General features: G+C 40.4%; 1 protein-coding gene across 2 annotated transcripts in view; it reads left to right on the forward strand.

The window, feature by feature from the left end:
- The first annotated feature begins 1,559 nt into the window (after positions 1-1,559).
- Positions 1,560-13,135, forward strand: part of MAP3K2 (mitogen-activated protein kinase kinase kinase 2) — a 49,085-nt gene continuing 37,509 nt past the window's right edge. For both annotated transcript variants that reach the window (XM_056496493.1, XM_056496494.1), the window contains exon 1: positions 1,560-1,923. The gene's annotated coding sequence lies outside the window, so the exon portion shown is untranslated. The remainder of the gene's footprint in view (positions 1,924-13,135) is intronic.

Below are 13,135 nucleotides of genomic sequence, written 5' to 3' on the forward strand. Positions count from 1 at the left end.
GATGCTAAAGCTGACAAATGACCATGAAATGGAACATTAAGGCTAGGGAAACACTGGATGTGTTTTCAAAGCTGTGTAAGCAGCTGTGGCTCATTGATTTTGCTTGATGGGGCAGGAGCATCACAAGTCAGCATTTTCTTGGCTGTTTCCCTGTTGTTTGGCAGAAAAGGTCATCTTTTTAACTTCATAATTAAAGACTCTTGGTCATGACAAGTGTCTTGTGAACACCACTGACAATTTTCCCAAGTCTGGAGCAAAGTGTCTTAGCTTTGAGATGACTGTCTCCTGCATGATGGTTCTGGAATCAGTGATTCAGTGCCGTGTGCCTTTCTTGGATGTGCTTTATCTGTTGGTCTTTAGCACTGCCTTCTTCAGTGCCTTTAAAAAAAACATTATGACATTTGCTTTTATCATGCTCTGTAGCCTATTTTGGTTGAAGATCTTAAAATAATCAAGTTATGGACCTTGATGGGCAATTACTTAATTTCATATGTGGTTCCCACTGGAAATTGACACGTAAATCTTAAACTTCTGTTCAAGTATTATTTCACAGATTTGTTAAGGGTGACCAAAATAGCCCCTCAACCCTTGTTTTGGGCAGATTTTGAGGGGTTGTCCAGGATTTGCAAACCTCTTGATGTCTTACACGTTAAATACTTCTTACCACATGCCCAGAAAGCAGCATGTGAGCAGCAGCTCAGCGGGAATTACGGAGCTGTGGAGTCAGGTGCTGCAGCACAGGTCACTGCTGTCTCTGTACAGCCCTGTGTGAGCACAGCGGGCCTGGCAGTGTCTCAAAGGGCATCCGCTAAACATGCACAGCTCATTTGTGCATCTCACACACCACGGCTCATGCCTGTAAGGTTACTGTTAAATCTGTACAAAACTAATTACAGTGCCGTGCTATTATTTACCGTCATCGGCTACTTAAGACTGCAAGAGTAGCTGTAATAGCTGTCCTGCTACGTATCAGGGACTGCTTCCCCGCTGATTAATTGAGGGTAGCCTCCTCCTTCCCTGCATTAACTTCCCGCGGGAAGCAGGTGGCTCCTGCGGAGAGCGGTCACTCTGCCGGGAGAAATGGGCGAGCTGGAGGCGGCAGAGCGCCCTTCTCAACTGTCTAAAAGCGTGCACAGCCCTGTAAAAGGCAAGTCAAGGCAGCGCGTCCTGCGGTCGAGGCCTGGCAGGATTTGTTTTCATTGCAGTGAGCAATGGCAATACTCGTACCGCCGCGCACCTTCCCGTCCTGCCCTCGCACGGCGCCGATCCCGCACCGCGGAACGGCGCTAGGCCGGGCTCCTGTTAACGCTCGCGTGTCCGGGACGGGCAGCCGCTCCAGACGGCGCTGCGGCAGCGGCAGGAGCCGCAGGGCCGCGGTGCCCTCGGCCCGGGGGTGCTGCGGAGGGTCCGGCGGGACTCGAACCGCGGGCAGACTCGAACCCGAGTACGGGGCCCGGCGCGCACGCGCCCCCGCAGCCCCCGGGCGCGCGCCGCCCCCTGGCCGTGACGCCGCCGCGCGGTGACGCCTCGCGCTCCCTCCCGTCACGGGGCCCGGCGCGCGCGGGGCGGAGCTCGCGGGCGGCAGCAGCGGCAGCCGAGGCGCTTCACGCCCGACGGGACCCCCGGCCCGGCCCGGCCCGGCCCCGCCGCGGCCGCAGCGCCCCGAGGCACCTGCCCGATCCCCTCCGCCTGCCGAGTCGCGTCCTTCCTTCCGCGCCGCCCTCGGCGCCGCCTGTCACCGTCCCCGCCGTGCCCCGGCGCGGGCAGGCCCCAGGCCCCTTCCCCCCCGCCCCCGGGGGGGTGGGCTCCGCTCCGGAATCCTGGCCGCTCCCTCCGCGCCGCACGCCCAGCCGGGGCTGCGCCCGCCGCCGCCGGGAAGCGCGGGGGGTCCCCGGCGGCCGCCCGGCCTCCGCCGTGACATAGGTCGGTGCGCGGGGAGAGGGCGGGCGGGGGGCGGCCCGGGCGCCCGGGAACCCCGGGGCGGGTTTGCCCGGTGGGCCCCGGGGCGGTCCCGGAGGTGCCCGGGCCGGGGGCAGCGAGCCCGGCCCGGTGCAGGTGGAGCTACGCGGCGGTGTAGTTGTTTGCGGTGCCGGGAGACACGCGCTGATGTTGCTTACTTGCATTAGCGCTGCAGTATCTTAAGTGCTTTACGTGCCTGACGAGTATTTCTATGTCATCCTAAACCTTCCCGTGATTGCTCGTTGATGCTGTGGTTTCTCGTCTTTGAATTGCTCTGCAGTGGTGGTGCTGTGAATTGGGTATGTAGGTCAGATTCTGCGAGATGTTTTTGTCAGGGGAAAAAGTGAATGTTGGATTATTTATTCCCGTGTTGCTTTTGAAGTGCATTGCAGCACCCGCCAGGCTGGGGGTTTTTTGCCTTTTTTTTTTTTTTTTTTCCCATTGGGTTCTCTTGCTTCATAAATCTGCTTTTAGTTTTTGGCTGTGGCATTACTGAAGATCAAAGCGCTAAATTAGCTGAGCGCTTCTAAGCTGTATTGTATCGTGCAGTGTCCTCTAAGGGGGTGGTAAAAGATAGTAGAAGCCTGCCTTGAAATAAGGGGGTTTCTAGGCCGGGCAGAAAATGTCTCAACTACAACGTTTCTTTTCTTGAAACAATGCAGCACGTTGCGGAGCGTTGGAGGCCTTCGATTTGTATTGCCGTGTATATGGCAGAGACGTGTTAGCAGAGGGAATGGTTACAGGCTTCTCTTGCACAACGTCTCGGGCTCTCTCGTGGCAAAGCACTTACTAACGAAATACTCTAGAAAGTGTTCTTTCCTGTGCAATTCCCTGCGGATATTTTTAAGGGAAGGGATATTAATGAGCTATTATTTATGCCACACTGAAAAACCTTAGAATAATTCTTTTTTTGTTGCTATTTTTTCATGCTTTCACTGATACCTTTCCTTACAGTGACTTTGTAGTTGTGATTTCTGCAGGAATCTATTTAAAAATCAGAACATGCTATAATTCCTGTTTCCTTTACACTGTGTGTTCTATCATGACTGCCACCAATATGTATTGAACCCAGATTTGATTCAGGTAGCAAAGATGTATTTAATTAATTTGGTTTTCCCCCCAAGGTTTTAGTGTATGTTGATAAAGCAGAATAGGAAGGTAGTATTTGTCAGATTGACTCATTGCTTGAGAAGAAAAATATCTGTAGAGTTTGCCTCGATGAGCTCTGTGTTGGTGTTTGAACAGGTGGTTTACCTAGCACTAATAGAAGAATAAGGTGAAGAAAACTGAAGTCTTTGCATTGCTTGCCTTGGCTTGCTGAGATTTCTAAACTGTCAGAGGAACGTTGGTTTCTTTTTTCAAGATAACTTGGTAGTCTTAGGAGTTTTATAGTAAATTTATTTAATATCAGTAGGCAAGCTTTTTTTGTTTTATTTTTGCTTTACATTGATAAAACTAATTTATTGTAAAAATGAATAACCTGTCAATTTTGGTCATAGATGTGTCAGTGGTTCTTTGCTATGAATGTTGGGAAAGCTAGTCAGTGCACAGGCTTGTGGAATTTAAAGGCTAGTGATGTTAAATGCAGGAGAGATTGTTTTATTATAAAGTTTTCTCTGGAGAGAGCACGCATGTTGTTCAAGCTGTAACTTTGTCCACAGTTATAGTTTTTACATCACATTTTTTCCTGATCATTGCCTAGAATAAGTTGTTCATATCTAGGTAGAAATCAGAATTGCTTATTAATAATAAGTCATTCTAATAAGTATTTGTGGACAACTATAGAGAAAAAAAGCTTTGAAATCTTGAAAATTTAAAGTTTTATAGTTTTTTTCTTTTGTATTATCTGTAGGCTTTTTGCCTCAGCAAACTAAGTCAAAAGTAATGAGTAATCTGTTTTTGTGACAAGTTGTTCAGTGGCTCTAACTGGGCATCCTCTGAACTTAAAAGTAATGTTTTCTTATAAAATGCAACCTGAGTGTGATAATAGATTGATTTCCTTCATTTGTTCCCTCTCTTCCCCAACACACAGCCAATGGTGTTCTGCTCTATGGAGGGATACCCATTTACTTTGGAGTAATGAGCATATTATCTAGTAATATCTTTTTAGATGTTTTGTACTACTAACATTATCCTTTGTTTAGACTTTTTGGAGAAAAATTAATGAATGGTGAAAATTTGACTGATTGGTGTAGTCAAGGACATCTTAAATGCAGAAAATGTCATGTATTTTCATATACATGCAAGCTCATGTAAATATATATATTGCCTAGTGACTCTAGATTTATCTAATTAGGCAAACTATTAGATTTGCTGTCCTGAAAGTTTATTTCTACGTGTAAGCTTTTAAAATTCTGAAATAAAACTGGCACAGTATTAAATAAAGCAAAACAAACAACAACAACAAAAACCTGTAAATTCTATTAAACACACTGATTCTTCTGTGAGAAGAAAGAAAAATCTCTTTAGGAATAAATGCTTCTTTTGCTATTTTAATATTTTGGTATTTTATAGTGCTAAGGTCAAAATAGATCATGCATGCTATAATTGCACACAGCTTGCAGAATAACATTGGAAACATGGGAACATGTTCAGAATTCAGTGTGTTATTTGTGATTCACTTCTCATTTCTGTATCTTTGCATGACATCTTGATTTAATAATATGACAAATGAAGTTTATGGCTCCATGTAAACCCATTTTCTTAGACTAACCATGCTTATTTTCAGGGTTTTCTGAGATATTTTAATATAATCATCTTAAATATGATCTTTGGGAAGCGTCAGGAAGATTGGTGACAATGAGAAAAGGAAAGATGGAGTTCTGTATTGTGATACTGCAGGGATTCCCCATGGGAACCACTGTTCTAGAGATACTTGACCCACAAATACACATGTGGCATGGTTTAGGGCCCAGCTTCATAAGGTTATTTAAGTAGGACTTAGTTGAGCAAGGCCAAAGCAGAAGTATCTGCATTGTCCATTAAAAACCAGCAGTTGGGAATTGGTAATGCAGGGAGGCCTGTAGAGACATGTCTTTGTCCCATCTGTTTGTGAAGTCTTACTTATGTGTACTTCTGTATCTCAAATTATTGCATATATTTTAAGATATACCAGCAAACTTTAACTCAGTTTTTCATGTGAGAGGAAAACAGTTTTCTTTAGGGTAAAGTATTTTTTCTTTGTTGTAACTTTGTTTTCAGCCATTTTTTTTCTTTGGATCCTTCACAATATCTTTCTCACTTGCTTCTCTTTCTGTATTTCCAACCATCATTTGTCCCTTTTTGTGTATTGTCTGCAGTACTAAAAGATACTGCTTTTTGTTTTCCTGAGATGGTTTGTGCCAAGTACACTAATAATCTGACAGCAGCAATGTAATAAATTTCATATGCTTCAGATGTTTATATGGTAAGGACTGTATTTTTGAAGCCCAGGTATGATAACACCGATGAAAATTTCTCATTTGGATGAAGGAAGAAATGTATGTAAGAAGGGAAGGGATTTCATGAGGTCAGCCCCCACCAGAGGCAAAGGAAATATGCTGAAATCATGTGTGACAGACACTTGTCTGATCATCTCTTAAAAAACTCAGAAGAGGGGAATACCACACCTCTTCACTGGTCTATTTATAGCTGGTACATGACTGTTATTGTTTTTAGGAGGCTTTTCTTAACATTTAACTCTGTCTTGGTGCTAGTTAAGCCAGTTAATTCTCATCCAACTTTTATTACTCATGCAGGATAATGGTTTCTGTGTTCTTTGCACCAAGTGTTTGCATACATGAAGACTTTTCCTCTGTCTCCTTTTATTTTGGACTTCTCTTTAGTAAACTGTGCAAGCAGGATTTCTCCTATTCAGTCTCCCTGTGCACTGATTTGTCTGTATTCTACAGACAGTTTTTGAGCAACAGAGTAATTAAGTTACTCTGCAAGTAGCAGAAGTAACATGACAGCCTTATTAAAATGTCATTCCAGGGTGTGTGCATGCAGGTATGGCTGGGTTTTGTTTTTGTTTTGTTGTTGGGCCTTTTTTCTTTTCTTCCCAACAGCATCAGGTTCCTGGCTCCTGCATTTGCTAACACAGAAGCTCATGCTAGTGTTGTTGTATCAGCTATCTCTTTCTTCATATATATGAGTTGGACTTACCTTTCCAAGGAATATAACCTTATACTGTATAGAATTCAATCTTTATTTTGTGTTAGTTTTCTTCTATTAAGCCTTTTTATACTTAGCAGAGTATGCACTTGCTGCTCTTCCATATCTCTTTCCCAGCACGTGCAATCCCTGTGGCTTTTGAACATAAGCCTGCTCTAGAACAGGAAATTTGATTGAGGACAAGTTCTCCTAGGGTTAGATGCAGCTTCTATTGGCACAAGAGTGTCCTTAGTGCTCTGTTTTATACATGTGCTGCCTTTTGAAGTAAATTATATTGCTGAGGTAACCTCTGTCAGTGTATCTGTACCTGAGCAAGCCTTTTGCTATTTCAAGATGTCATATGGTCCAGTGATGTAGCAAAAGAAATTTTAATCCTATAGGCATGCTTTATTGGAAGAATTGCAGAGTCAGCTACATGTTAAGCATGTTCCCCGATTTTACTCTATTTTATCAGACTTACGTAAATGTAAATTATTTTATCTATAATTTTTGAGGCTAGATCACAGATGGGACAAATTTTGCAATTCTTTCAGCAGTGTGTTCTTCACAAAACTTTAAACAGATACCAGTAATTACTAATGAAGACCTTTTTTAGTTTCTTGCAGGAAGAAGTGTTCAAGCAATCAGTGTTGATTACATCTCACCTATCCTTGAAATTATTTAAAAATAATTTAGACAAGAGATCTGTAAATGCTAACAGTTCATAATACTATGTTACCGGAAGTAGCTATAGTCTTATCTTTGAACAAACTTTTGAAAACTGGAAAAATCTGGATCAAGCTGTTTGAATTTTTTATAATAATAATAAAAAAGAGAGAGCTAAAATATTGGCACAAGCAGAAATTAAACTTCTAAAGAAAATCTTAAAAAATTACACCGTTCTATTGAAGACCATGAGATTTGTCACCCTAAATATTTTATTAATGCAGTGGCTGAAAACTAGTAAAATTCAACTGTATTTAACTGTTGTTTTGTCGCACTGACTGTGTGTTTTTAACAGTGCCACAATTTTTGTAACTCCAGCATAAGACTTTGTTTTAAAAATAAAAATCAATTTGAATAGCAAACCCCCATGGGAATCGTGGGGTTTTTTTTCCATAATGGCTTGATGATAACTGTCTTGGTGTAAAGTTGAGTTTAGAAAAGCATTTTTTGCACTGCTGGTAGCAGTGAGCATGGTAACTTCAGGCAGGGATGAGGTGGATCATGTAATGACTTCTTAATGACTGACTTAACAAAAGCCTTGTTGCAGCAAGTTCCTTCATGGAATGTCTGTTATGTTTCTGTGTCTGTGATACTGGCACTATCATGAATACTGAAAGAAGAAAATTTATGTGTTATTGGTGAACTGTCTGGCAAGTTTTAGGTAAAATCTTAATGTGTGATAGAATCAAACAAAAGATAATCCAGTATTCTTCCCTCAACAATGAGCATGAATGAATGCTTATGGAAGAGTGAGAACAGTGTGAGCATTTTTAGCTTGAATATTCTTTCAGTCCCTACTTATTTTTAGTAAGGTTGATTCTAAATCTGGTATAGTTTTTGTGTAGCTAGTAATGTTTGGATTTTTTTCTCAGACCTTTTTTGCATGCAGCTAAATAAATGTCTGGCATCCAAATATCCTTTTGTCAGAAATTCTATAGGTATGTTAGTGGTTCTAGTAAAAATTACCTTTTTTTTTAGCTTGTTAAACATTTGTACTGAATTCCTTTGGTGTCATCTTTTTTTTGGAGGAGAGTGGACATTCTCTGTGTATTATAACAATATATCTCTCTATTCCTTGTACAATTTGTGGCCCTTTGTCACTTTATCCCCACACCCAAATGTTACTGAAACAAGAGTCCTAACTTGCCTATTTCTTTTCCCCTGTAGAACCCATTCTTGACTTTGACTGACCACCACCTCTACTCTAGTCGGTTCTCTCCTTGTTTTCTCAAATAGTAGGAGTTTCAGAAAGCTGCTGTTTCTTGGATAATTTATGATATATTGAACAACACACATTATTGTGGAGGCCCATTGGTATCCTCCTTCCTTGTGAAAACAACTATGTCTGTCCTATGTCTTCTATATTTTAAGCAGTTTTTTCATGCAAGGGTAGATCTTCTTTCTTATGTTGTGACTGCAAGAAGGCCTTTGGCGAGACTTTTCCAGCACCATAAATCCAAATAGAGCATGATACTGAGTGAGAGCAGTTCTTTATATAAATACACAGAGTGCACCAGGATTTGAAAGTGAGGATCTCTTCCCTGCTCCATCGCAATTGCATGTATATTTATTATTTGTAGTTTATTTGTTATATGTCACACTTAATATTGTGTAATTTCCTGAAATCTCTGCATTATGCATGTCACCTTTTTTAGAAGGTCTGGATCTGTGCAGTGGTCGAAAGGGTTGATTCCAGCATGACTTCTTACTCCTTTCTTTGTGTTGGCATTGATACTGTAGAGATGTGAGACCAGTTAGGTAGGCTGATTATTAACTAAAATGTAAAATTTGTTGGCTCCAGATCTCCTGCTTGTCATCAAGGTTCAGCTGGACAGCAGCATTTACTTTAGACAAGCAGGATTACTCTCTTGACACAAATGTAACCTTAGCAGTGGAACAGTTGTCTTAAAGTTGATGGTAAGAAGTGGGCACAGACATAGTAATCCTTTCTCTGGAACTTTTGAGTCTGTAGTTTTTTTTATTTGCTGTATTTATGAGGGTTCTTACATTTTTATCACTTGAGAGAAAAACACAATAATGAAGCATCATAGATGTCCTCATAATTTGGTACCCACTGCTAAGGGCTGTGCTAGTGCAGGTGCAAGAAGGAAACCTTATGACAATGCGCTGTCTTTGTGTCTTTGCATTTAATTCTGGAGTGTTTTGACAAACCTATGTTTCTATTTTTACATTTTGGTTTCAATGTTATTATGAGGGTTTGGGTTGAATTATGATTTATTTTTTTTTAATTCACAGGGATTTAAAGATTATTACCAAAGTGTAAAGTGACAAAGAGTTTGTGCACTAGATAGTTTAGCAATGTCTTAGTGTTTTAGCCTCTGTGAGTCATCCAGTTTAAAACACAGTGCCTACTGCATATGGGTAAAGACTTACAAATTTGTCCATTTAGACCTGCACAGTGAGACCTGCTCGCTACAAAAATGCTGCAAAAATGCATGTAAAAGAATATTTGTATTTTGCATACTATGTGTTACCTGTGCATGTACACATGGTTTTCTCAGTTTCCATTAGTGTATATTAATTATACTCTTACCTGTCTTCTTGGTGGTATTATTGAGCTCTCTGTACAGTTCCAAGTGTGAGGTCTGAATCTCTCCATACCTGGGGCTCCCTGGTTCAATTAATTGCTGTTTGTTGCTACGTGTTTTATTCTTGGTTTGGAGATGGACTCAGGAGTGTTTTTTCTATGATGTGTTGGAAATGTGTATGGTTCATGAATATCTTATCTACTTAAATATTCCATGTCCATGTACTATGAGATTTTTTTTTTTTTGCATTTTATATTTGTTTTGAGAATAGAAAAAAATGAAAGAACTGTCTGACTGAATGTACAAAGCTAATTTGAATTACAATGAGAGGAGCACGTGGGGAACTTAATGAGGAAGAATTGAGTGTGAGCCAGGAAATACATTTTAGGCAGAAGTTCCAGGTGCTGGTGCATCATTAGAGTAGGAAAACATAGCAAGGCAGCAGAAGATGAGAAAAATGATAGTTGTATTACTGTACTCTGGATTTGCTCAACGTATCACTGCCTTGAGTAGTGTGCAGGAAGAATTGTGCTTTGAGAAACAACTGTGCTTTGAGGAATGAGTAAGGTAGTATATAACAAGGACTGTTCACTGAGGGCAATTTCTCCTTTATCTCTTGAAAAATTTGGAAGATGGAGAGTAATTGAGACTGAGCTGTCTTCATGGTGAAGACACAAAAATGTCCTTGGAGACTTGGATTCTGTTCTTACTGGTGTCACAGCAAAATGCCAGGTGGATCATATTAATCAAAAACTCTCATACGTATCCTTATGTTAAATTTTTGGTACTTGATTTGAAATGGTGACGTGATTTGCAGCCATGATTAAAACTCACAACTGCTGCAAATTCAAAATAGTTGAGTTTTTCTCTGAATGGAAGATTCTCTCAAATATGACTGAAGAAAAACAAAGCTTTGTAGTTTCAGTACCTGAAGGTAGATATTAAAACTAGGTGTAGAAATGGAGAGTGGTTTTATTCATCTTGCTTATTTCCCAAAATGCTTGTATTTCAACTCATCACAGTCACAAAACAGAAAGGTTAAGTGGAAAGGATAGAACTAGTTACTGGAGTTAAAGGAGGTGCTCTCTGCTGTGTGTCCTCAAAAGCCGTATGTGACTGATGGTTTATATGTAATCGCTCTTGTACATTAATTGAAATGTTCCAGCTGTTTGCAATACTCAGTAACTGCTGGAAGACTGCATTTTTTCTAATTTTTTTTTTTTTTTTTCCTCATAGCATATTGTTGATAGAAGTGGTTCATGTTAGGTTTATTCTTTTAGTGAGTGGTTACTCTTAGAATCCATTTATTTGTTGCTGGTTGTAGCATGGTCTTCCATTCTTAGAGTAGTGAAGGTTGCAGGAATCATCAGTACTGGTAGTGCTTGTAGGATTAAATCTCTACTGTGTACAATTAGTTCTTTGGCTGAACTGGTGATCTTGAATGCTGTCACAAGGATGAGAGCTAAAACTGTATTCTTTTAGGGTTTATGCTGTGAACTGTCTGTTGGACAAAACCCTCTCCAAACAGTTTTCTTCTTGTAGGACCTTGGATAGAGCACAGGCAGTTACATTTGTAGTCAGGAATGGTTTTCACTGTAGCACCTTTAGCTCTTCTTCACAAGTATTTTGACTTGTTAGTCTTAAGTTTGGAGTGAAACTAACATTGGTGCCACTCATGACAGCTTCAGCATAAGGGCTCCAAATAACAGCAACAAATGCTGAGCCAAGAGCACCACTTGAGATTTTTGGAAGGAGACACAGAAGCACCTAGACCTCTTTATGACACTCACTGTAGTGCATGTTTCATGGTATTCTAGAGTATAAAAATTTCATACACCTATTTTGTTTGCGACACCTTTTATGCATCTACTCAGTTCATGTAAGATAGTAAATTACAATGAAGTTACAAACATCACAGAAGTGTTGTACTGTGTATGTTTGTTGATACTCCAAAGTTATCTTAATATATTGAGTTAGCCTTAAACATTTTTATGATGTGAATAGCACTAAGCAGTTCGTTTAGCATATGCCCAGCTAATGGTAAGGGATGTTCATGTTGTGGTGCTCTGGGGCTTTCCACCATGATGGTGGTGATGGATTTCCAAGATGCCCGAGTGCTGTGGAGGCAGTGATGCAGTTATGTGTAACCCAGTGAACTGTGTCTGTTCCTTTTTTGTAACATACCTTTGTGAGAAAATCTAGTCCTGGATAAGAGAGGAGGATGCACAGTCAATTTGCAGCCTGTATGTTCTGTTGCAGAACTGGGAACAGTAACATATTTTGCAAGGTGTCGCTGTGGTGTGTGTCTGCAAGTTTCAGCTGCTGTGACCCTTCCTCAATTTAAAATTTTTAAGTTTAAAAATCATAAACAGATCTTAAGAAAGCATTCTGACTTTCAAGAAAGATTTGATTGATGTATCAGCAAAGTAATTTTTCAGTTAGGTTGAGAAATGAGCTGTCAAGTGCTTTGGCTGTTGCCGAGGCCATGACAGATACAGGAAATCCAGAAGTTCTGTAAAACTTGAATTAGGTGAGGAAAGAGATCTTGTTGAGGAAAATAGATGGTTTTTCTGTTTGAGGCCAATTACAATCTTATCTTTTTGGGGTACTTGAAATGGAGTGGGCCTATGAAGGGTTAGCTAATAGTGGCTCTTGATGCTGCTTAGAAAGAAGAGGGTTCATTCAAAGCAGGAAACTCGCATTTAAGTGTCTTGAAACTCTCTAAATATGCTTATCTCTCCCTGTCAACTGTAAAGGAAATGTAGAGAGATTAGCTTTCGTAGACTATGGTTACTCTTTGTGAATATTGCTGTAAGTGTTAAGATATTTATCTCAAAAGCCTAATTTTGCTATAAACTCATCTTGAACTGCTTTGCATTTTTATGAGAACAGTCTTGAAAAATTCCGTCCTTACACTCTCAAACCTTCCAGCACACTGTAAGTTTTTCAAGTCAAGATCATAGTTCATCAAGCTGATAAATGTCAAATTACAGTTTATAGAACAGCAGGAACTGAAGATTTAATCTGAATGAAATTTTGCTATTGTCACTGGGCACATTGGATCCTTCAGTTAATTCTGAAATCTGGTTCCCAAGGTAACTTGAGTGAGAGCTGCACTTAAGGTGCTAGAACTGACAGCACTGATTTTTGAGGTTTTATTCTTCCTGGAACTGGGCGGGCACCATCCACAGATATTGTTTTTTATGCAAGTCTAGTCTGTTTTATTGGTTTGGGGATTTTTGTTACTTTTTTGTTTGTCTGTGAATTAAATTGAACTCTGGAAGGAGTGCAGCTAGTAACAATTCTTTTCATAAAATAAACAAATACCAAATCATGTCTGTAGCTGTATAGATGATGTAAGTCTGCATGTTCCTGTGGGCTCAGTGAGACATAAATTTTTTTTTTTTTTTTTTTTTTTTTTTTTTTTGCTTGCCAGGAAGATTTTAAAAGTCTTCAGGGTAAGAAATCACAAGCCTGCCCATTGTAGAGATACCTGATACCTGTGTACCAGCCACAAAGATTCTGATGCTTCTGCCATCCCACAGTTGCTGTCTGCAGTCTGCACGGAGCACTGTGCCTGTAGGTTGTGTACAGAAGCAAGATGGCTTCTGCATACTCTGCATTTTTATGCACACAAGGATTTCACTATGCCTCTTTAATGTGTATTGCACCTATGTTAGATATTTACACATTGCGATTAATAATTCTTCTCAATTATTTCTTGCTTGTCCAATCTTGTGGCTGAAAGTTTTTTTCCAATTTCCTAAATG

The sequence above is a fragment of the Oenanthe melanoleuca genome, chromosome 7 (assembly GCF_029582105.1).
Source record: "Oenanthe melanoleuca isolate GR-GAL-2019-014 chromosome 7, OMel1.0, whole genome shotgun sequence".
NCBI lineage: Eukaryota > Metazoa > Chordata > Aves > Passeriformes > Muscicapidae > Oenanthe > Oenanthe melanoleuca.